The sequence below is a fragment of the Vulpes vulpes genome, unplaced genomic scaffold (genome assembly GCF_048418805.1).
Source record: "Vulpes vulpes isolate BD-2025 unplaced genomic scaffold, VulVul3 Bu000000795, whole genome shotgun sequence".
NCBI lineage: Eukaryota > Metazoa > Chordata > Mammalia > Carnivora > Canidae > Vulpes > Vulpes vulpes.
The window spans coordinates 38,739-61,559 of record NW_027325707.1 but is presented as its reverse complement, the minus strand read 5'-3'; the positions used below and the strand labels follow the sequence as shown (position 1 = coordinate 61,559).

At 38.6% G+C, this 22,821-nt stretch overlaps 1 pseudogene; it reads left to right on the top strand.

The window, feature by feature from the left end:
• LOC112912712 (midasin-like) overlaps positions 1-22,821 on the top strand; it is a 147,978-nt pseudogene that overhangs the window by 87,115 nt on the left and 38,042 nt on the right.

The window sequence follows — 22,821 nt, the reverse complement described above, 5'->3', positions numbered from 1 at the left end:
TCTGCAAGTTTACTGAATTTTTTTTCTTTCTTTGTGGTGGTGTAGGGTTTTCTCTATGTAATGTTACATCATGTGCAAATAGTGACAGTTTTCCTTTTTCCTTTCCAATTCGGATGGTTTATTTTTCTCTCCTAATTGCTCTGGCTTGGAATTCCAGTATTGTGTTGAATAAAATGGTGAGAGTTGACATCCTTACCTTGTTCTTGATCTCAGAGGAAAAGCTGTCAGCTTTTTGTTGCTAAGTGTGATGTTACCTGTGTTATAATAAAACTATATATAGTAATATATTAATATGTTGAAGCACATTCTCTCTGTACTCACTTTATTAAGGGTTTTTATCATGAATGGATGTTGAATTTTGTCAGGCGCTTTTTCTGCATCTATTGAAATGGTCATATGATTTTTATCCTTCATTTTTTTTTTTAAGATTTTATTTATTTATTCATGAGAATACACAGAGAGGAGAGAGAGAGAGGCAGAGACACAGGCAGAGGGAGAAGCAGGCTCCATGCAGGGAGCCCAACATGGGACTCGATCCCGGGTCCCCAGGATCACGCCCTGAGCTGCAGGTGGCGCTAAATCGCTGAGCCACCGGGGCTGCCCTATCCTTCATTTTGTGAACTTGTTTTGTCACATTGATTTGCAGATATTGAACCATTCTTGCATCCCTGGAATAAAAACCATTTGATTGTAGTGTATGATCCTTTCACTGTATTGCTGAATTTAGTTTACTGATTGTTTTGTTGGGAATCTTCACATCTATGTTTATCAGTGATATTAGCCTATAATTTTTTTTTTTAAGTAGACTCCACGTGGGGCTTGAACTCACAGCTGTAAGCTCAAGAGTTGAATGCTCTACCAACTGAGCCAGCGAGGCACCCATAGGCTGTAATTTTCTTTTCTTGTGGCATCCTTGTCAGGTTTTGGTATCGGGGTAATGCTGACATTATAAAATGAGTTTGGAAAAGTTCCCTCCTCCTCTTCTTCTATTTTTTGGGGAATTGTTTGAGAAAGATTGATATTCTTTTTGAATGTTCGTAGAATTTACCAATTCTATCTCATTTCTGGGTGACACTGCTTATTACAGTTCCATGATATCCAGGAACTCAACCTCTCCTGGCCTCCAGAGCCAGAGGATCAAGAGGCATCCCCTGAGTGATAGCTATAAAAATCAGAGCCCAAGACTTAATGTAAAAAGCTTTCTGGGAAGTACTGGTGCTCTAGAGCACCACAAAGGAAGAGCACAAAGATCGTGCCCATCAGTCTTCTTCCCCAGATAGTGTTCCAGCGGGCTCTAGGATGTATATGTTATATTAGGTGCTTGCTTCTCAGGTGTGTCTTCCATACAACCAGGTAAGCCTCCTTCACTTTGAGTCTGGGTGCAGTTAGCTGTCTCTCTTAGCTGTGCCCTGGGGTGGATGAGTCTGAGTGTGTGTGAGCCCTTTCTCCGATCCCAATCTTGTATTCTTGGGATGCGACCCTGTTGCTTTTAGAAGATAGATGTTTTGAGGGCTTGCCTTTCAGGTTCATGTTTTAGAAGTTGGGATTCCTGATGTGTGGTTTAAACCTTTTTTTTTTTAAATTTTTTTAAAAAATTTATTTATGATAGTCACACAGAGAGAGAGAGAGAGAGAGAGAGAGAGGCAGAGACACAGGCAGAGGGAGAAGCAGGCTCCATGCACTGGGAGCCCGACGTGGGATTTGATCCCGGGTCTCCAGAATCGCGCCCTGGGCCAAAGGCAGGCGCTAAACCGCTGCACCACCCAGGGATCCCTGGTTCAAACCTTTTGTTCCATAGTGAGAAGCTCCACGTTTTCAGGCTTTTCCAAGTTGTGGGTCACACAGCACTATAGATGGGGTTTATGGTGAGAATATTTCTCAGCCTTTCCTGTTTGCTTCAACGTGGTAGGTTTGTTTCCAGTCTGTCTGAGACCTCTGTGGTATGTTTGAGTTCCCTCTCCTTGCTTTGCGATCCTGAAATTGCTTCCAGGCAGAAATCAAGTGAAATTATAGGGCTTCCTTTCCTTAGGTGTCACAGCCCTCTGCTGTTGGCCAGTGTTTGAAAGCAGTTGTTTCATATATTTGATACAGTTTTTAGGTGGTTAACAGTGGAGGTAAAGTCTAAACTTTATTATTCCTCATGGAGTCCAATGCATAATACTTGGTGATATGAACAAGAGTCCTACGAGAACTTCCAATAAAAAAAAAAGAGCAGTTGAAAAGTTTTTGGCATGGGCCGTTTAAGCACTAAGCAAATAAATACCAGTTGTTACTATAATCGTATGATATCGTCATTATAAAGAAAGTCTAGTTTAATGGCGTTGATTTTCATTGTGCCAATTTTTAGTGTCCTTTCATTTGATAAAAATGCGGTAATAGGTGGGAGGCATTATTCTCCTTATGCCATTTAAGAAATTATAACAAAGATTATTTACCTTTACTATCACCTTTGAGTTCCCTCTACCTAGCCATTAATTCAGAAAGGCATTAAAAAATATTTTCTGCCACCAGCCCTAATTTTTCTTTTCTTTTCTTTTCTTTTTTCTTTTCTTTTCTTTTTTTTCTTTCTTTTCTTTTCTTCTTTTCTTTTCTTTTCTTTTCTTTTTTTTTTTTTTTTTACCTGTTTTGTTTAAACAAAAAAACCCTTCTTATTTATACTCTATTACAAAACTTTAAACACTAGGGCCAGGGACTTCTGGGTGGCTCAGCAGTTGAGCGTCTGCCTTTGGTTCAGGGCGCAATCCCATTCCAGGGATCGAGTCCTTCATCGGACTCCCTGCAAGGAGCCTGCCTCTCCCTCTGCCTGTGTCTCTGCATCTCTCTCTCTTTCTCATGAATAAATAAATCTTTTTAAAAAACCTGGGTCAGAAGTTTCCAATTTTCTTTCTTTTTAAAAATATTTTATTTATTTATGAAAGACACACAGAGAGAGAGAGGCAGATATACAGGTAGAGGGAGAGGCAGCTCCATGCAGGGAGCCTGATGTGGGACTCGATCCTGGGTCTCCAGGATCACACCCTGGGCCAAAGGCGGGCACTAAACCACTGAGCCACCCAGGCTGCCCTCCAATTTTCTTTTAATAAACTCTTAGGGCTTTTTTTCTTTTGTTGGTTTTCTTATTGTCCCAGTTTGAAAATAAATGCTATGGCTGTGACGTTTCAGAATTTGCCAAACTTGTGGAAGAGTTCCGAAATTTTGGGGTGAAGCTTCTGCAGTCCACCAGTGGCCACAGCCATGGCACATTTGAATGGGTTGACAGCATGTTTGTTCGGGCTCTGAAGTCTGGAGATTGGCTTTTGATGGACAATGTTAACTTCTGCAAGTAAGGACCTTCTGCTTAATCGCAACATTGATATTTGAGATATGCTTGTCAAAGTAGAAACCCAGTTGAAAGCTCTGGTATTTTGAACCCATTGTTAACTAGATACATATTCCTGTGGTGAACAAAGGTCATTAGTTTCAAGATTTTAGTTTTGTATGACTGTTTTGAACTGAGCTGAAGGCTAACACAATTGGGTTACTTTTCCAACCATTTTTGAGGTAGACCTTTTTATTTACTATCGAAAATACTCCTTTTGTTAGGGTCATTCTTGAGGTCAAATTTTTGAAATAGCGATCTTTTACAGGCCAGACATTTAGTAAATGTGCATCAGTGTGTATTGCTTTGATTCTGAAGTAAGGAAAAAGGCATCGTAAAACTTCCGTAGTACACAGCATAATAGAAACTATTCCAGGTCAAGATGATGAGTTTCTCTACCTGGAGATTTTTTCAGAATGTTTGAATAGAAATCCAGGTGTCTTCAAATTGGTTTGATAATGTTAGGAAGTGGAGAGATGGAGAAAGAAAAAAGAAAGAGCTATAGATCATGGAACAATTTTCCTTAATTTCATTTACTTATTTAACAAATATTTTGCATATTTACTGTTTGTAAATTTCTGGAAAGAATGCCTTTGGGAGTGAAAAGGGGACTGGACAGGGAGAGAGAGCACAATTCTATATGGGGGGAGTGGTCTATGCTTAAGGACGACCTGAGTCAGGAGCAGTAGGAGGCCTGTGCAAGGAAAATAGAACCAGTGCAGCGTGTCAAACTGTCACCATTGTATTTGAATTCTCTTTGTGCAGCCCATCGGTGCTGGATCGTTTGAATGCTTTGCTTGAACCTGGAGGTGTTCTCACTCTTAGTGAGAGGGGGATGATAGATGGATCCACTCCCACCATAACACCAAATCCCAATTTCAGGTATTCTTGCCTCTTAAGTTTCTGCTTAAGAATCTGACTGCCTCAAATAAGTAGGACCTTCTTACATGTTTTATTTATACATCCAGTTATAAGTATATTCACCCATTTATTGGTTCAGTTAGCACATATTTATTTAGGCTTTGCTATTTGCCAGACTCTGGGATCACATCAGTAAACAAGAGGGGTCTCCTGGTTGGCTCCGTAGGTAGAACATGTGACTCTTGATCTTGGAGTTGTGAGTTCAAGCCCCATTGTGGGCACAGAGCTTACTTTAAAAAATAATAATAAAAAAATAAGAGAGGTGAGGTCCCTATTGTGGGATGATGGTAAAGGGTAGAAGCAGGGAGACTGATCACAAGTTTTTTGCAGTAGTTCAGGCAAGAGATATGATAGCTTAGACTAGGGTGGCCATATGAGTGGGACTTTCTAAACTATTTTTTTTTTAATTTTTATTTATTTATGATAGTCACAGAGAGACAGAGAGACAGAGAGAGAGGCAGAGACATAGGCGGAGGGAGAAACAGGCTCCATGCACGGGGAGCCTGATGTGGGATTCGATCCCGGGTCTCCAGGATCGCGCCCTGGGCCAAAGGCAAGCGCCAAACCACTGCGCCACCCAGGGATCCCTGAGTGGGACTTTCTGATGGATGTGTGGGTTGAAAAAAAAGAGGAAGCAAGGATTTTATACAAGATTTTGGCTTGGGTAATTGGTAAATATGGGAACCATTTATTGAGAAAGGAAAGACTGGCAAAGGAGCAGGTTTGACATGGGAAGGTTAGCAGGGAATCCACTGTTTAGCTTTGGAGATGTTGGCTATATGGAGATGTTGCTAGACATATATGAAGGTAATTGTTTCAGGAGAATACACTGCTCCCTTTTCTGATCTCTGTAGGTGAGTTAGAATGATGAATTAGCACTGTCTGATTTGGGGACTATCTGAAAGAATTTATATTCTCAGCATTAAAGGTGCATTGGATAAACAGTTTCTAAGGAGAATAGGTTTAGAGAAACTGATTTTGCTATATTGGTGTATTTTGGCACTAAAAGATAGAATATAGATGAAAATAGCAGAGTTTTAGTTAATGGTATCTCCCTCGATAAACTCCCTGAAGTTCTAACACATAGGATTTGCCCTCATCAGTTGTTGCTGAGCTGCATCATTGGTTGCAATGATTTTAATTTTTAATTTTTTTTCCCTTTGAATTGCTAGACTTTTTCTCTCGATGGATCCTGTTCATGGAGAAATATCCCGAGCTATGAGGAATCGTGGACTTGAAATCTACATTTCAGGAGAAGGGGATGGAAACATCCCAGATGACCTGGATCTGAAAGTTCTGCTGCACAGCCTTGGGTTGGTGGGGGATAGTGTGTGTGATAGCCTCTTGGCTCTACACACAGAGATCCAAAGCACTGTAGTAGGTAAGGTGCTTGACTTACAGACCTCTGCAGAGTTTTATTCTTCTAGAAATTCATATGTTTTTTCATTTGACTGCTAATCTAGGAGTTCTTAAATTTAGTGTACATACAAATAGGAATTACCAGAAAAGTCTGTTAAAAATAGAGATGTGCTGATGCCTATCTTCCCCCTAAGAGATTGGGTTCAGTAAATCTGGGTGAGACACAGAAATTAGTATTTTAAAGAAGCTCCCCAGATGATTCTGGTAGATTCATTCAGACACTCTTACCTTAAGGAATACTGCTTTAGGCACTAAAATTTGTAAAGTTTATCCCTTTTATCTGGTCATTGAGTCTTTTGAAGATAGAATAAAGAGGGAACTTTGAACTGCTTAAAACAGACAGGTGTTATTTCTTCTAATAAAACCTATCTGTCCAAATATACAGGAACAAGCAAGAATAATAACAAAGGTAATGATAAATGCTGTATATTGAGTAACTGCTATGTGTTAGGTACAATGTCTGTTGGTTTTTTAGTTTTCACATTAATTCATGGCATGTTTTCGTGTTACAGAATAGGGTTCAGAGAGGTTGAATAACTCATCAAAGCCAAACAGTGAGGCTTTGAATGTAGTTCTGTTGGATTTTAAAGTGCATGGTCCTTTATGAGGCCATGCTCATTTTGCTACTTCAGCGTTTGTCAACTTTAGATTAAGGATAATAAATGACCAGGCTTTGTCCTACTTGTAGTTTTCACTTTCCTGCAGTATGTTTGTGACAGCCAGAAATGGAGGGAGGGAGACAAGATAGGGAAGGAATATGAATGTTCTTACAAGTCCATAGTGTGCTGGTGAGACTCTAGATTCTACTTAGAAGGCTTTCTAAGGTAAGTGGGTGGATTGAATGAAACAAAGTTTGATGAGAAGATGAATTTCTCTATTTTCATTGGAGATTTTGCAGAATCTGTTGCCCATAGATGGCAATATTTTTTTTCTTTATAGGTTCTCCAACGTCCTCTATTTCAACTCTAATTCAAACAGCCTTATTCATTGTGCAGTACCTACAGCGAGGGCTGAGTTTAGACAGAGCCTTTTCTGAAGTATGCTGGGAAGCATATGTCTGCTCCCAGCATTCACCAGCAAACCGGAAGGTACCATGAAGTATTTCAAACAGCTTTCTCATTTATAACACTTTGCATTATTTGGATGGGGGAAATTCCTTTTATTGATGGTGACTTTAATGAACTGAGAGTGGAGCACTTCAGTTACTCTGTAGTAGAGACCTGGTATCTAAGTACTTTTCTGGAAAATAGGTTAAATGTAAATATTCTTTGAAACTTAACTGTCTTTAGGCAAAGTGGAATTTAGCTTGTAGTGTTGAAAATTGAAGACTGATGAGAGTTGTGGGATGATCACAAAGGTCCTGGAAAACTATTATTCCTCTTCTACTTTTTGGTAATAGCACTTAGATGTTGCCTGTGTGTTTTTATCTCCTACCAGCTTGCACAGGCTTTACTGGAGAAACATGTTTTTTCTCTTCGAGCACATGAAACCTGGGGTAACTCCATCCTTGCTATGGGCCTGTGGCCAGATTCTCTGCCCTCAGCTCTCTTTGCTACAGAAGACTCTCACCTGTCTGTAGTCCGAAGTGATGGACAGATCTTAGTATATTGCCTTAACAGGATGAGCATGAAAACCAGCAGCTGGGCCAGGTTAGTGGAGCCTTGAGTTTGTGTCTCTTTGGCATCTTGACTTTTTTTTGATGGTAGTGGTCATGACCCAACATGTTTGACCGGAATGTTATATGGTCATTTATTACCCAGCTGTTATAGTTTCCTTGTTCATTGTAATATTGCTCCCTATTTATTATTCACTAGATATGTTTTAATTATTCTCCTTTGAAAGGGACTAATATTTTCCCTATTACTTCTTTGATCTGTTATTTGTAAAGTTATTTTCCTGGTTCTTTGAAATGTAAAATGAAAGTTCATTCTAGTACTGACTTTGCCTTATTTTTCTAATGAATTTCAGGATTCAGCCTCTTACCTTACCCGATTTAGAGAAAATTATGCAGTCTCCTAACCCTGAGAGCTTGAAATTCAGTTCAGTCGAAGTGGATACTTACTGGATTGATGAACCAGAAGTTCTGGCCATGGCTGTTAAATTGCTTATAGAACGAGCAACCAATCAAGATTGGATGCTCAGAGTTAAATGGCTTTATCATTTAGCCAAGAATATACCACAGGGGTTGGGTGAGTTGAAAAGCTTAATTTGTACAATAAGTGCATAAATAAACTATTTTAGTGCCTCAGTAGCTGTATTATCCTGTGAGGACACTTAAAATTGTATCTGGGAGATCTAGCAATAAATTTGTTACCTGGCCTTACTATTTGTATAGCTGTTAGAAAACATTAAGGCATGTAACTGCCCTTAGATGTGTCCTAAGAGAAACTTTGCCCCTGTGTAATCCTTAGCATTTCATGGTCTTCCACTTTTCTATCAAATCCAAAAGGAAAATGTACTATATCATATTACTGCTTATTTTTTTAACATGCTGCTATACAACCATCCTATCTGAGGAAGGTTGTTTTTGGTAAACTTCATTTGCCTTAAAGTGCTTAAGAGACTTATTTTAGTTCCAGTATTCTAAGTTGTCCTGCTTAATTTCTTTGTACTTTTTTTTCATTTTAAGAGGAAAAACCAACCTTAACAACATTGCACGGGTTGCAAAGTACAGGACTTGGAATTTGTTGGTAGAACTTGTTGCCTAAAGTAGTAGAGTTTATATGAACCCTTCTATCCATGAGAACTTAGCCAAAGAATATGTGTATTGTATTATGCATGTGATCTGTCTAAAATTGTATAGAGAGAATTTGTATTTTATCTGCATTGTCCTGTATGAGAGCTACTAGCCACAGGTAGCTACTAAAATGTAAATATAAATTAATTAAAGTTAAATAAAATCTAAAATCCAGTCCTTAGTTGCACTGGCCACATTTCACATGCTTACTAACACAAGACTAATGGCTGCCCTCACACTGCAACTATAGGATGTTTCCATTATTACAAAAAGTTTGCTTGGACAGCCCCACTTTAGATATTAACATTATTTCTCCTTTCTCCACAGAATCAATACAGATTCATTTGGAAGCCAGTGCTGCATCTCTTAGGAATTTTTACTCAAATTCTCTCTCAGCTGGGGTCAGTAATGTCATCAAAATATTACAACCAAATATAACAGGTACTGCACCTGATTTAATTTCGAGTTCAGGAAATGCACAGTTTAGGAAATTGGTTCATTGAGTCCATGGAAAAAGACCTGTCACAACTGCCACTATAATAAACACTGTATTTTGGAAGACTCAATGTATCCAGATGCAAATTCCACTTTTTTTTGTTTGAAACTATCCATTTATTCTTTAGTCTTTGAAAGAGGATGGTGATATACAACATAGGGAGAGAAAATGGGAGTTGGAAGACTGGTCTGTGGTCCCAACTCAGCCACAAACTGGCTTCATTTGGAAACCATCATTCATACTTACTGCCTATGTTTGAATAATAGGGGAATTCTATTCATTTTTCTGGGTCCCTTCCACTCAAAGCATTCTGTTACTTATTAGTGTTGTTAACAGAAAGGGTTTTAAGCTATGGGTATATAGTGTGAATTACTTCAGAAGGTACAAAACCTTAATAAACTTTTTAAAGCCTTAAATATAAAGTTACAAAACCATAATGATAAAATAAATAGCCATTCAAGGTATCTAATCAAATGAGGCATTCAGGGACACCTGGGTGACTCAGCTGTTGAGCATCTGCCTTTGGCCCAGGGCATGATCCTGGGTCCCGGGATCAAGTTCCGCATCGGGCTCCCTGCGTGGAGCCTGCTTCTCTGCCTATGTCTCTGTCATTCTCTCTCTCTCTCTCTCTCTCTGTCTCTCATGAAGAAGTAAATAAAATCTTAAAAACAAAAAGCAAATGAGGCACTCAGAACTTTTTTATTTTTATTTCTTAAAAAGACTATTTGAGACAGAGGACAAGGTGGGGAGAGGGGCAAAGACAGAGGGAGAAGCAGAGTCCCCACTGAGTGGGGAGCCTGACTTGGGGCTTGATCCTGGGACCATGTGCGGAGTGGAAGTCAAACACTTTACTGACCTAGCCACCTGGGAGCCCCCAGAATTTATTTTTAATTAGAGTAAGATTCTTTTACTTGAAGAGAATAATATGAAGTTGGTTGAACATAAGCATTATGTTCATAAGCATAATGAAGAAATTAGGGACATGTTCACAGAACCAGGTTTTTAATTTCCCATCTCTATCTTCATTTGATATTGATCAAAACATACCATTGCCATTTGGTTTAGAAGAAAACATGCATGATGCTTTTGTGCTACACCAGTTGTCTTTTGTACACTAAAGGTAACAGGTAAACGTTTGGGAAGAAATCAAATAATAGGGAAAACTCCTGTACTGGTCATGTTGTGGCTGAACTAAATCATGCTTTCCCAAGTATGAAAGAATTTTGGTCTTTGGGAATAGTTCTAGAGTAGCAGTTTCCCTTTTTAGCAGGTATCATTTGCCCACTGTTGGAACATAGTAGGTATGCCTTCATCTTCCTTTTCAAGTGTATAGCTTTGGATCATGTAGTCTTACTGGACTTTGGAATGTGAGTTCCCTCCATGTACTTTGCTGTTCACAGTAGGCATTTGTTAGTCTACTGTATAGTAGATAACCTTTATTTACTATTATTTATTTTTAAAGTTTTTATATGTTAATTGAATTTAAATTGCTTTATTATTAGTTTCAGAAGTAGAAGTCAGTGATTCTTCTATAATACCCAGTGCTCATTATGTCCTATGCCCTCTTTAATGTCCATCAGCCAGTTATTCCCTCCCCCTTCCTCCTCTTCTCCAGAAACCCTCAGTTTGTTTCCTGTGATTAAGAGTCTCTTAATGGTTTGTCTCCCTCTCTTGTTTTATTTTTTCCTTTCTTTCCCTATGATCCTCTGTTTCGTTTCTTAAATTCCACATATCAGTGAGATCATATGTCTTTCTCTGATTGACTTATTTCACTTAGCATAATACCCTCTAGCTCCATCCATGTCATTGCAAGTGGCAAGATTTCTCTTTATTTGGTGGCTGAGTAGTATTCCATTGTATACATCTATATACCACATCTTCTTTATCCGATACATTCATCTGTCGATGGACATCTGGGCTCTTTCCTAGTTTGGCCATAGGGGACATTGCTCCTATGAACACTGGGGTGCAGGTACCCTCTTCAGATGGTAGATACCTTTAAGATTTGAAGTGCTCCACTGACCTACCCAGCCGCTTTGAAGTTTATGTTACCTTTGTTTTGTTTTGCCTCCCTTTTTTGAGTTCTCACAGCCTCTGGAGAAAAGTCAGATCTGATCACTGCTGCCTTACAGAAGAGGTGCCAAGTTTAAGCCGAAGAAGCAGCAGATGCCACATTCTCTGATTATAAAGAAAGGGCTTTTTTAAATAATAAAATAATCTTGAGGGTTTTTTTTTTGTGTGTGTATGTATTTTAAAGATTTATTTATTTTTGAGAGAGAGTGCATCTGTGCTTGCAAGTTCAAAGAAGAGGGGGAGAAGTAGAGGGAGAGGACTCTCAGGCTGACTCCATGCATGCACAGGATCTGACACAGGTCCCATGACCCTGAGATCAGGACCTGAGCTGAAATAAGAGTTGGACACTGAACTATGCCACCCAAGTGCTCCTTGAATTGATTTCCGTATTGAAATCAAATAATGAGACATATTTATTCATTTTCCCACCCCGTAAGCTAGTTTTTTGAAGTTAATGACAGCAGATTGGGTCATTAAGCTCATGAATTGTTTTTGGAGCAAGTGACTGTATTGGTTGGAATGCTTATGTTCCAGAGAGATTACTTTATATCCTGCAGTGGAATGAATTTTCAGGACTAGTAGAAATTTTGCATTTAGAAAGGAAAGTGTAAAAGCAGTTGGATTTTACTTTTCTAATGCTGTGGGCTGAAACTAGCAATTTTCCTATTCTGTCCCTTCCCCATCAGAACTGAATATGATCAAATTAAGATAGTAAAAATCTTCAACTGAAGTTTTCTAGGCAAAGAGTTTAACTCCAAAATTCTACTTTTTGTTTTATATTTTCACCAGATGAATTTGTGATTCTTTTGGATCCCCGATGGAATATGCAGGCTTTGGACATCATTAGAAATTCAATGGACTTTGATCCACAAACAGACCAGCCTGAGCAGCTCTTTGCCCTTTTAGAGTCTGTTGCGAACAAGTAGGTGAAGCCTGATATTCTGAGCACTGTTTACCTCATTGTACAATATAGCTTTACAGATTATACCTTTTCTAAACTCTGTCAAGTTTAGCTTACATGTGTTTAATCTTCTGAACCCGAGAAGTGGTGGATATTAGGTGGGATTTCCTTCATTGCTGCTTCTCCTTTATGCTCTCTGCTCATTCAAGTAATTCTGGCTCTGGTGTCAAAATGCCTGTAAATTTTGCAAGTTTTTAATAATTTAATAGGATGCTTTTAGAGATATATCAGCTTAACGTTAATGTTGTCTTTATTTTGCAATTAATCCTTTATCATAGGATAGTCATGTTTCCATTGTCTTCTATTCATGATTTGCAGCAGCTCCTCCCATTTTCACCTGCTCATTCTTTCACAGGTCCTTTCCTCAGCCTTACACATCACTTCCCATGTTGGAGAAATATGTAGCACCTGTACGCTCACCTACACACTCAACATACAAATTTATCTAATTGTTTCATAGGCTGGTCTTTCCTCACATTTAATACAATGGCCAGCATTATTTTTTTAATTGACTATCAGTGTAATGTAATACTTTTTTTTTTAATATAGTGAAAAAATTTATATTTAATTATAGCTGGCTGGACTCAGTTTAGATGATCCCAATTTTGTTGGCAACATCCAAAGCATCATAGTCAGGAGGCAGTCGAACATATGCTTTCTTCTCTCCATCAAGCCTGATTAAGGTGTTTACCTTGACCACATCAGTGTCATAGAGATTCTTCACAGCCTGTTTGATCTGGTGCTTATTGGCCTTAACATCCACAGTGAACACAAGTGTGTTGTTGCCTTCTGTTTTCTTCATGGCTGACTCAGGAGTCAGGGGGAACTTGATGATGGCATAGTGATCAGGTGTGTTTCTCCTGGGGGCACTCACTCATTGAGGATATTTGGGCTGCCTTCTGTGACGCAGGGTCTTGGGTCATTGGAATGTAGGTGACATGTGGATCTTCTATTTTTTTGTGACTGTCCATGCTTTTCAGCACCGCTTTCAAAGCCTTTGCTTTGGCTTTGGCTTTGGCTTTGGCTTTGGGAGGGGCACGGGTTTCCTTCTTTGCCTTTGGTGCCATCTTCATGAAAGCAATGTAATACATTTTTAAAACTAATTTTGTAATTGAGGTATAATGTACATTATAGAAAAGTACACTTAATAATGAGTATATTTGGTTTCGATGGATTTTCACAAAATGAACTCATGCATGTGGTATGAAGTAGCACTTCAAAGGCCCTCTTGTCTCCCCCTCCTAGTAGCTTCCCCATTCTGCCTCCCCAGCTAACTTCTAACACTGGAGATTAATTTTATTTTGGCTGCTCTTAAGAGTTGATAGTGCCGTTTGTCAGGTCACAGTAAAGCCTGGCAGTTTACCTAAATGCAGGTTTTCCCAGCCATCTGTCCTCCCCATTTTCACCCCTACCCCCAACTCAGTCATCATCACTTTTCACCTCCATCTCTTCAATCCAGAATTTGCAGGGGTTGGAAGTGAATGACAGGTTGAAGGAGATTGATGTTCCAAGCATTCTCAAGATTTTAGCAGTTAGAGGATGTGATTGCCAAGTAGTATACACCAATAACTGATAATATTTGTTATATTATTGATCTCATTTCAGGACAATCCTATATCTTGACCGGGAAAAACGGATTTTTACTGAAGCAAATTTGGTTTCCATTGGTGGCAAAAAGCTAAGAAATAGTGTTTTGAGAATGTCCTTTGAATTCCATAAAGGTAAGAAGTTTAACCTTTTGTATTCTTGAGTTATGCATCTGATCACAGAATGTCTCTAAAGGTAAGAGACCTTCAGCAGCTGCTGCCGTTTTCTGATTCTTTTTGATTTGGTGGCCTAATTTATTCAGTAATAATGACCAACTGCTTTGTTACATGTTCTTGATTTCACTTAACTTTTTATAGCAACCTTGCATGGTGTAGGTCCTATGCTGTGAAAGAGGAGAAAGATGTATAGAGATGCTCATGGTCATATCTCTAGCAAGTAATAGAGCTAGAATTTGAAATCTAGATCTGTTGGCTCAAAATGTTCATGCTCCTAACTATTTGGCTATAGGTTCTTTCTTCATTCTTCCTTTATTTTTTAAATTGAAAATATATCTGTGATCGTCAGAGAAAATTTGGACTATATTGAAGCATAAAAATAGAAGTCTGTCTTTGAAGGAGTTATTGTTAATAGTACATTCATTTGTATCTTCTCCTCTGTGCTGTCTATTCTTTCAAACATACATACACTTCGATTTGTTTTGTATTTAAACAAGTACTTCTATAAAATCTGCATTATTGCTCTAAAATTTTCATTTTTCATTAAGACATTAAGAACTTCTATAGATATGCATACCTGATTTGCTAAGTTTAATAGTAGGCTAAGAATTTACTTTCAATTTTGACCTTTCAAAATTGACCTTTGTACTAAAGATGCAGTTAAGTTGCATGTTACAGTTGATTTTGATAATATCCAGGGATTAATTTAAATCTGATTAAATGTTCTTATTTATGTCAACTCTAAGATCCAGAGAGCTATCACAGCCCGCCCCATGAAATTGTGGTCAACCTTGCTGCTTTTTTTGAACTTTGTGATGCACTAATCCTGCTCTGGGTACAGTCCTCTCAGGGGGTTGTGTCTGATGCCATTGTCATTAAGGTGAGGAAATGTACTTCATGTTTTTATTTTTGTGCTAAGAGAAATATTTCAGATTCTTAGGGGTGAAATGAACTACAGTGTTATTATATGCCCAATATTACTTGAGAAATTTAATATTTCTTAACAGTTTTAAATATATATATATACATATTCTAGAACTTTATGGGTATATAACTAGCATAATAAGTAGCATATATTTGAAGTGTAGAATTTTATGTTTTGACATGTATATGTCTATGAAGCCATTCCATAATAGTGAACATACCTAATAACCTCAAGCCTTCCTTCATGTTCTTTTGTATTCCCTTTCTCTCCCTTCCCCCCACCCGAACATCCATTAATGTGCTTTTGGTTCCTATAGATCAGTTGTGTTTTCTAGAATTTTATATAAATGGAGTCATGCATTATACTTTTCTGTCTGGCTTCTTACACTCAAAACAGTTATTTTGAGATGCATCCAGATTGTTTCGTATCAGTTCATTCCTTTTTTTATTGCCAAGTAATATTCCATCAAATGTATGTACTACAATCCATTCACCTCTTGAAGAACAGTGGAATTTTAATTTATTTTTTAATCCACTTAAGCCTTCTTAGTCATCATCAATTGAAATATGTTTCTTGTGTCTTTTACTGAGAAATGTTTGTAATTTGGTTTACTTTGTTTTTAGATCTTGGATTCTGTGCGGTGGCGGGACCGGTTTTGGACTGTGGCTGACACAGTAAAAGTGGATACCCCGGGCTTGGCCCTGCTTGCCCTGCACTGGCACTGGGTTTTAAAACATTTGGTCCGTCAAATCCCCCACCTCCTAATGAACCATGAAGACAAGTAAGAGTCATACTTAGAGTAATGATGTCAGTATGTACATCTATGATAATAAAGAGAAAAGGGTTTGGAGTTGAAACTTTTCTTCTTGCTTTACTTTGGTTTATTCCGTTGGCCTATTGGTGAATGTAAATCAAATGTAAATGATATCTCTACTATGTCTCTACTATCCAGCATTTCCGCCTTTCCTTACTTCCCTCTGCTCTTTTCCCCTTTAAAGATACTACAAAGAGGTTCAGACGGTCTCAGAACATATTCAGAATTGCTTGGGGAGCCCGACTGGTGGCTTCACTGGTATAAAGAAGTTGCAGAAGTTCCTGGGACGACCATTTCCTTTTAAGGTATAATTAAGAAACATGTAGTAAACACAAAGATCTGACCTCTTCTGAAGTTCGCCTGGAGCATGAGGCCTGCCATTCAACTAGACTTATCCTTGCCTAAATGTTTAACTTCTAAGTGTTCACTGAATACGATTAACTGATTTGTTAAGTGTTAACATCTTGCTTATTGTTGACAGTATTAGTCTGGGTGGTGTTTTAACTTTATTACTGTAAAATCTGAGAGCAGCAGGGGTAAACAAACTGTATGTTTTCTAGAAGCACTGTGGAAATATTTAAAATGTTTTCTTAGATGTGAACAGACTGCTCAAAAGAATCTCATTTCTCCTCTATAAGTAGGTTCTCCTGGGTTTTGTTGTTTCAGAACAAGCTGGTGGTGGAATGTTTTTCTCAGTTGAAAATCCTTAACAAAGCGCTTGCCATAAGGGAGCGGATGCCTGCCCTTGGGGAAAGTGGATGGTGGGAAGACATTAATCGTCTCCAAGTGGTTGCTTCTGAATGGACTTTTAAAAAACGTCTCTTGCAGGCCTGGGGATTGGTCCTCAGAGCTAATATTCTGGAAGATGCCAATCCAGGTAATATACTCTGGAGTTTAACCTACTGACAGGTGTTCCAGGAGTATCTCTTGCCCAGTAGCCAATACGTTTTAAGTTTTTCCCTTAGATTTTCTTTTTACTCTGTTTCACTTTCTTTTTTCTTTCCTCTTTTTGTATGCTATAACTACAATTAAATAAGTGCCAGGCATAGAGATGAACTTTACATATATTATGTAATTCTCTCATCAGAATTGTGCAGGTATTAATAACATCATTTTACAAGTACAAAACTCAAGCTCAGTTTAAGCTCACAGTCACATGATTAGTTGGGAATCTAAGCCTGTTCTGTTTATCACTATGCTATAATGTTGCATGTGTCTTTTTGTCCAGATGAGTTGAAGAATCTTGTGAATGCTCATTGTTTAGAACTAAAAGCCAAAGGAATTTCATTTGGTTTTCTGGAGAAAAAGCACAATGAAGCTTCCTCCGTGTTCCAACCAGACTTTACCTCCTTAATCCAGCTTACCAGGAGTGTTCAGTTGTGGCCTGCAATGGAGTACCTGGCTATGCTTTGGCAGTACAAAGTGGTAGCTAATTTTATGACACAGGCCTGTTTAAGAAGGTAAGCCATTTTCCTCTGGGGGACTTTTTTTTCTTGTTTGATTATTCTCTGTATCCTAATGTGAAACAAAGTACAGACTTAAAGGGGACTAGTTACTGAAAGACAACAAGAGAAGTCAGTTGCCACTGATTCTTTGCCTATTTTGATTCCACCTCTACAAGTTACTGGGTATTATTCCAATAGAATTGCTTATCTGTTTTTTAATAGATGCACTATAAGTTCTGTGTGTTCCATCTTCCCATACATAATAGATTTTTAGCACTTTATTGATAGCCAACAGCCCATCCTTTCTTCCTCTTTATTTGTGGAACAGATCCAGCAAAAATCAGCAACCCCAGATAGATGAGGAGATAAGTCATCACATCACATTTTGTCTTAAGCACACACCAGTTGCTCCGCAAGAGCTTCGAGACCTTTGGTCCTTACTGCACCATCAGAAGGTAAAAACCAAAATCAAAAGGGAAATAAACCTCTATACTATGACCCAGTTAGACTTATTGTGACAGACTGGTTGCAGAATGGTTTATTTATGTCCAAAACTCCAATCTTACTTGAATTAACTTTCAGAGGGGGAGAATTTTGAGTGTTTTTTTGCAGTAATTATCTGTGTATTTCCCAGCTCTTCCTAGAATCATTTTATTTGGTTTCCAGTTAAATGAGGCTAAAATATTTGCTTATTTTTATTGTTTGTGCAAAAACATAGTGGGTGTTTTTAATCTTTCCCCCAAGAATTGAATGTGAGTAGTGGTAAACTACAGTTAATATAACTTCATTAGTACAACCTTAATTTTTTTATGATGCTCTATTCATTTATCTGTTTTGCTGATATTATATTCATGTGATTCACTTATATTTCCTCCTGTACCTCATAAAAGCAGATCTCAGTTTTATAAAATTATCATTAATAAGTGGCTTAACCAAGATGACCAGGGTGGCAGAAAATCAGGGACATTAGAATTAACACCTTTAGACCCATGTTAATTTTAGATGAGTTATAAGACAGAAACCTCATAACTCGGTTTATGGAATTTTTCTCAGATATCCTCTTATCTATTTATCTCTAGGTGTCTACCGAAGAAATTACTTCGTTGTGGTCTGACTTATTTAATTCCATGTTTGGGTCTTTTTGGAGCAGTACTGTGACTACAAATCCAGAGTACTGGCTAACGTGGAGCCCTCTGCCTGATCTACAGCAGAGGGAGATGCCTAGGTCCCTTCTGGACTCCACATTGAAGGTTTGTTGGCATAAAATCATGAAGATGTTTGATGGTGGAAAATTTTTTTGATCTAGCAATAAATATTTATTCCAAGGACAGAGGAACACCTAAATAAGTAATTCTCTAATACTTTATTTTCTGCAGGATGTTAATAAATAAACCTTCAAAAAAGATACTCTATCTTAAATTATTTCAAAAATTCTGAATTAAAGTAAATAAAGTTAAATGTCTTCACTCAGGGTACCTGAGTGCTTCAATGGTTCAGTTGTTTGAGCATCTGACTCTTGTTTTCAGCTCAGGTCATAATCTCAGGGTCATGAGATTGAGCCCTGCATTGGGCCCTACACTCAGCTCAGAGTCTGCTTGGGGATTCTTCTCCCCTCTCCCCCTCTAAGCTCCCCCCTGCTCATGTTCTCTCTAAAATAATAGTCTTCACTTTATTCTCTAAATAAAATATTCTTTCTAGTCACATTTATACAAATATATGTGTGTATATGTGTGTGTATATACAGTTGACCCTTGAACAACACAAGGTTTGAATTGAACGGGGTCACTTACACATGGATGTTTTCCAATAAATATGTATTTTATTTGTGACTGAAAAGTAAGGTAGAAGTTGCCAAATGCCTAGAAGCAAAGGGAAGTTCGAGGGAAGATACAGGGAAGGCTGGAACAAAAGGGCCATCATCTTATTCTGGCACTCCTTATCCTACTACCTGTGCAAGACTTGGTTATTGAGGTATTGAATGGTGAAAGAGGTACAAAGGAACTGACGGGCTTGGGGGGTGAATTCTCACTACAGTGGTAGGACCTATCACTGGCCAGAGTTGGCCAAGGACAACAGAATGATAACCTGCCTCCTCCCTGAAGTAAGAAGTCTAGGAGAACCAGGGGGTAGGATGAGCACTAAACAGGATTCTTGGTGACGGAGGGGACTGCGGGGAGGAGTTGTTATCCATGGTACTGAAAGTCTGAGGCAGGAAATTAATACCACAGGGATAGTGGCAGCTGGCTCACTGCTTGCCACCATTTTCTGTAAGCAGGAACGGTGTTAGAACTTGGAATAGGGGCCAGGTGGAGCAAGTGGCCAGAAAAGGTGAGTAAAGGTGCTCTGCCTTCCCTGGTTCTTTGCCTTTCTCTGGACTCTATGTGGAAGGAGATTCTGCATTCTTGGGTATAGTAGCAAGTAGCAGATAGCACTCTAGGGTCCAACTTTGCCAACTTTGGTTGGAGATCAGAAGGCCTGTGTGTCTTTTTCTACAGTATTGTACATAGTTAGGGTTTTGGGTAGTTAACCATTAAATACATGGGTTTTTCTTTTATGTATGTGGTGGGGTGGGGGTGGGGGATTGGCATTCCTAACCCCTGTGTTGATCGAGGATCAACTTTACATCTATATATAGAATTCTGTAGCAATAAGTATTATTTGCTCTGTATCTTATTCACATATATTTTGTATTAAATATACATAAAAATAAGATCGCTTTCTTTGTTCGTATGTCATGGAAACATGTCATTCCAGCTTATACTTTGTAAGGTATGCCATTGTTCTAATGTGCTGGAATTTAATCACTTATTCATAAATGTAGAGGTTTTTTGCCTTTATTTCTCCCTTTCCTATAATAAAAACTAGAATTTATTCCTTGGTTAGAATGTCTGTACAGTTAAAGAAATTTATGGCTATTCTCAGAATGTCTGGGCAGGTGGTTTTTAGCAGTGGTTTTTGTTTTTCACACACACACACACACACACACACACACACACACACACACACACACATACACCTCCCCACCTAGTTTTTATTTAAGTTCCAGTTAACATACAGAGTAACACTAATTTCAGGTGTAGAATTTAGTTACCTGGTACTCATCACAAGTGCCCTCCTTAACACCCATCTCCAGGCCCCTTCCCCTGTAATAACTGTCATTTTGTTTCCTATGTTAAGAGTCTGTTTCTTTGTTTGCCTCTCCCCGCTCTCCCCCCATCATCATTTGTTTTGTTTCTTAAATTACACATATGAGTGAAACCATATGATATTTGTCTTTCTCTGACTAACTTATTTCACTTAGCAAAGTATTCTCTGGCTCTGTCCATGTCGTTGCAAATGGCAATATTGCATTTTTTTTTTTTATGGCTAAGTAATATTCCAGTGTGTAAATTTTATCCATTTACCAGTTGATGGACATTTGGGCTGTTTCCATAATTTGTCTATTATTGATAATGCTGCTATCAACAGGGTGTATTTTTTACTTTTTCAAACATGCTAGGAGCTGGTAAAGGAGGAGGTCACAAAGCCCAGGATAATCACAGGAAGACTTAGGACTAGAGCACAATTTCACTTATTATGTAATCTATTTATTTACATTTTTTTTTAAAGATTTATTTATTTATTTATGATAGACATAGAGAGAGAGAGGCAGAGACACTGGCAGAGGGAGAAGCAGGCTCCATGCACCGGGAGCCCGATGTGGGGCTCGATCCCGGGTCTCCAGGATCGCACCCTGGGCCAAAGGCAGGCACCAAACCGCTGCGCCACCCAGGGATCCCCTATTTATTTACATTTTTGACACACTAGGTGTTACCAGCATTTTAAATTATTGCTAATCAGTTTAAAAAATCTTGTTTGAATTTGTTCTCATGATTATTTTTTTAGATTAAACATCTTTATATGTATGTATATTTCCTTCATGTATTTTTCAGTCATGTTTACTGCTCATTTTGTTAAAAAATGAAGTCATCATTTTCATATTGAAGATCTCTTTATAAAAATTATAGATATTAAACCTTTACCCACCATATGGTTAGAAATATATTTCTAGTGTTCTCTTGTCTCTCAGGTTTTTTTTTTTAAAGATGTTATTTATTTATTTATTCACGAGAGACACGGGGAGAGAAAGAGAGAGACACACAGGCAGATGGAGAAGTAGGCTCCATGCAGGGAGCACAATGTGGGACTCGATCCTGGGACTCCAGGATCACGCCCTGGGCCGAAGGCAGGCACTCAACTGCTGAGCCACCCAGGCATCCCATCTCTCTCAGGTTTTATAATGTTTTCTTTTCAAATATTCTAGCCCCTTTCTATTTTCTGGCTTTGATGTCATGCTTTTAAAAAAATGTCTTCTGGGGCAGCCCGGGTGTCTCAGCGGTTTAGTGCCACCTTCGGCATGGGGCGTGATCCTGGAGACCTAGGATCAAGACCTGCATCAGGCTCCCTTCATGGGGCCTGCTTCTCCCTCTGCCTGTGTCTCTGCCTCTCTCTCTCTGTGCCTCTCGTGAATAAATAAATAAAATCTTTAAAAAATAAAAATAGTCTTCCTTCCCTTTCCCTAGAGGTGAAAACCATTTGCCTAACATTTTTTGTATATTTTTGTTTTATATTTAAATCATTAGTTATATCTGGATATCTTATTTTGTGAGGTAGGTATCTAAATATTTTACACAAACAGTATATCTAAAAACAGTATAATAACACCACATTTGATTAATTTATCCTTTCCACTCATTTGAAATGCCACCTTTATCATACCTTATTCCCACAGATGTTCATGGATTGGTTTGGGACTCTTCTGTTCTCTTGCTCTATCAAAATTATCTTTTAAATTAATTAATTTTTTTTTTCATTACCTCTGTACCCTTCATGGGGCTCCAATTCATGACCCTGAAATCAAGAATGGCATATTCTTCTGACTAGGCCCAGCCAGGCATCCTTCAAAATTGATTTCCTTATTGTAGAATATTTCTGAAAGCCTTCAGTGAGAAATCTTGTGAATTCCCGAGAGTTACAGAGTATATACAGTGTTTCCCATCGTATGTATTTAACCACTTAATCCTTTGCTGTAGATAGCTATTACTGTGTCCCAGATGAACAGTCCAAGGAGCACAGGTTTGACAAACTTTGTCCCTGGCTCTTAACATTTATCTTCTAGCTCTACTGCAAGAATGGTCTTCTTGATGCCCAGGTTGGAGGGATTTTCTTGCATTAGTAAAGCACCAGTTGTTCCTCATTCTTTGAGAATGGAGTCTGTTTCTTTAAAGCCTAACACCTTAAAAAAAAAAAAAAAAAAAAAAAAGCCTAACACCTGACACCATTCTGCACTCTGGTTGATGTTTACCTGGTTCTAGCAACTTGAACCTCCTTTTTTTTTTACTCCCTTTCTTCCTCTGAAGTGCTCAGTGGTGCTTGTTAAAATCCTTTTAATTTCTTTTTTTTTTTTTTTAAGATTTTATTTATTTATTCATGAGAGACAGAGAGAAAGAGGCAGTGACACAGGCAGAGGGAGAAACAGGCTCCATACAGGGACCCTGTCGTGGGACTCGATCCTGATCCCGGGTCTCTGGGATCATGCCCTGGGCCGAAGGCGGGGCTAAACCGCTGAGCCACCCAGGGATCCCAAATCCTTTTAATTTCTAAAAGATACATGACTCCTCTCTGTCCATCAGGGCCCCAGCAGTCTCAGTAGAGCCATATTCTCCAAGTGCTGTTTTGAAGTCTTGACCAGCAGCTGCAGAGCAAGTCCTTGGGATGTGAGTGGCCTCCCTATCCTGTCCTCCTCACATGTCTTCCTGGGAGAATGGGTTGAAAGAGCCCAGCAGCTCCAGGACATCAGCCTGGCGCTTTGGACCAACATGGCTGTGCCTTCAGTCACAGAATTCAGGTATTCTTGCCCTCCCCTGCCC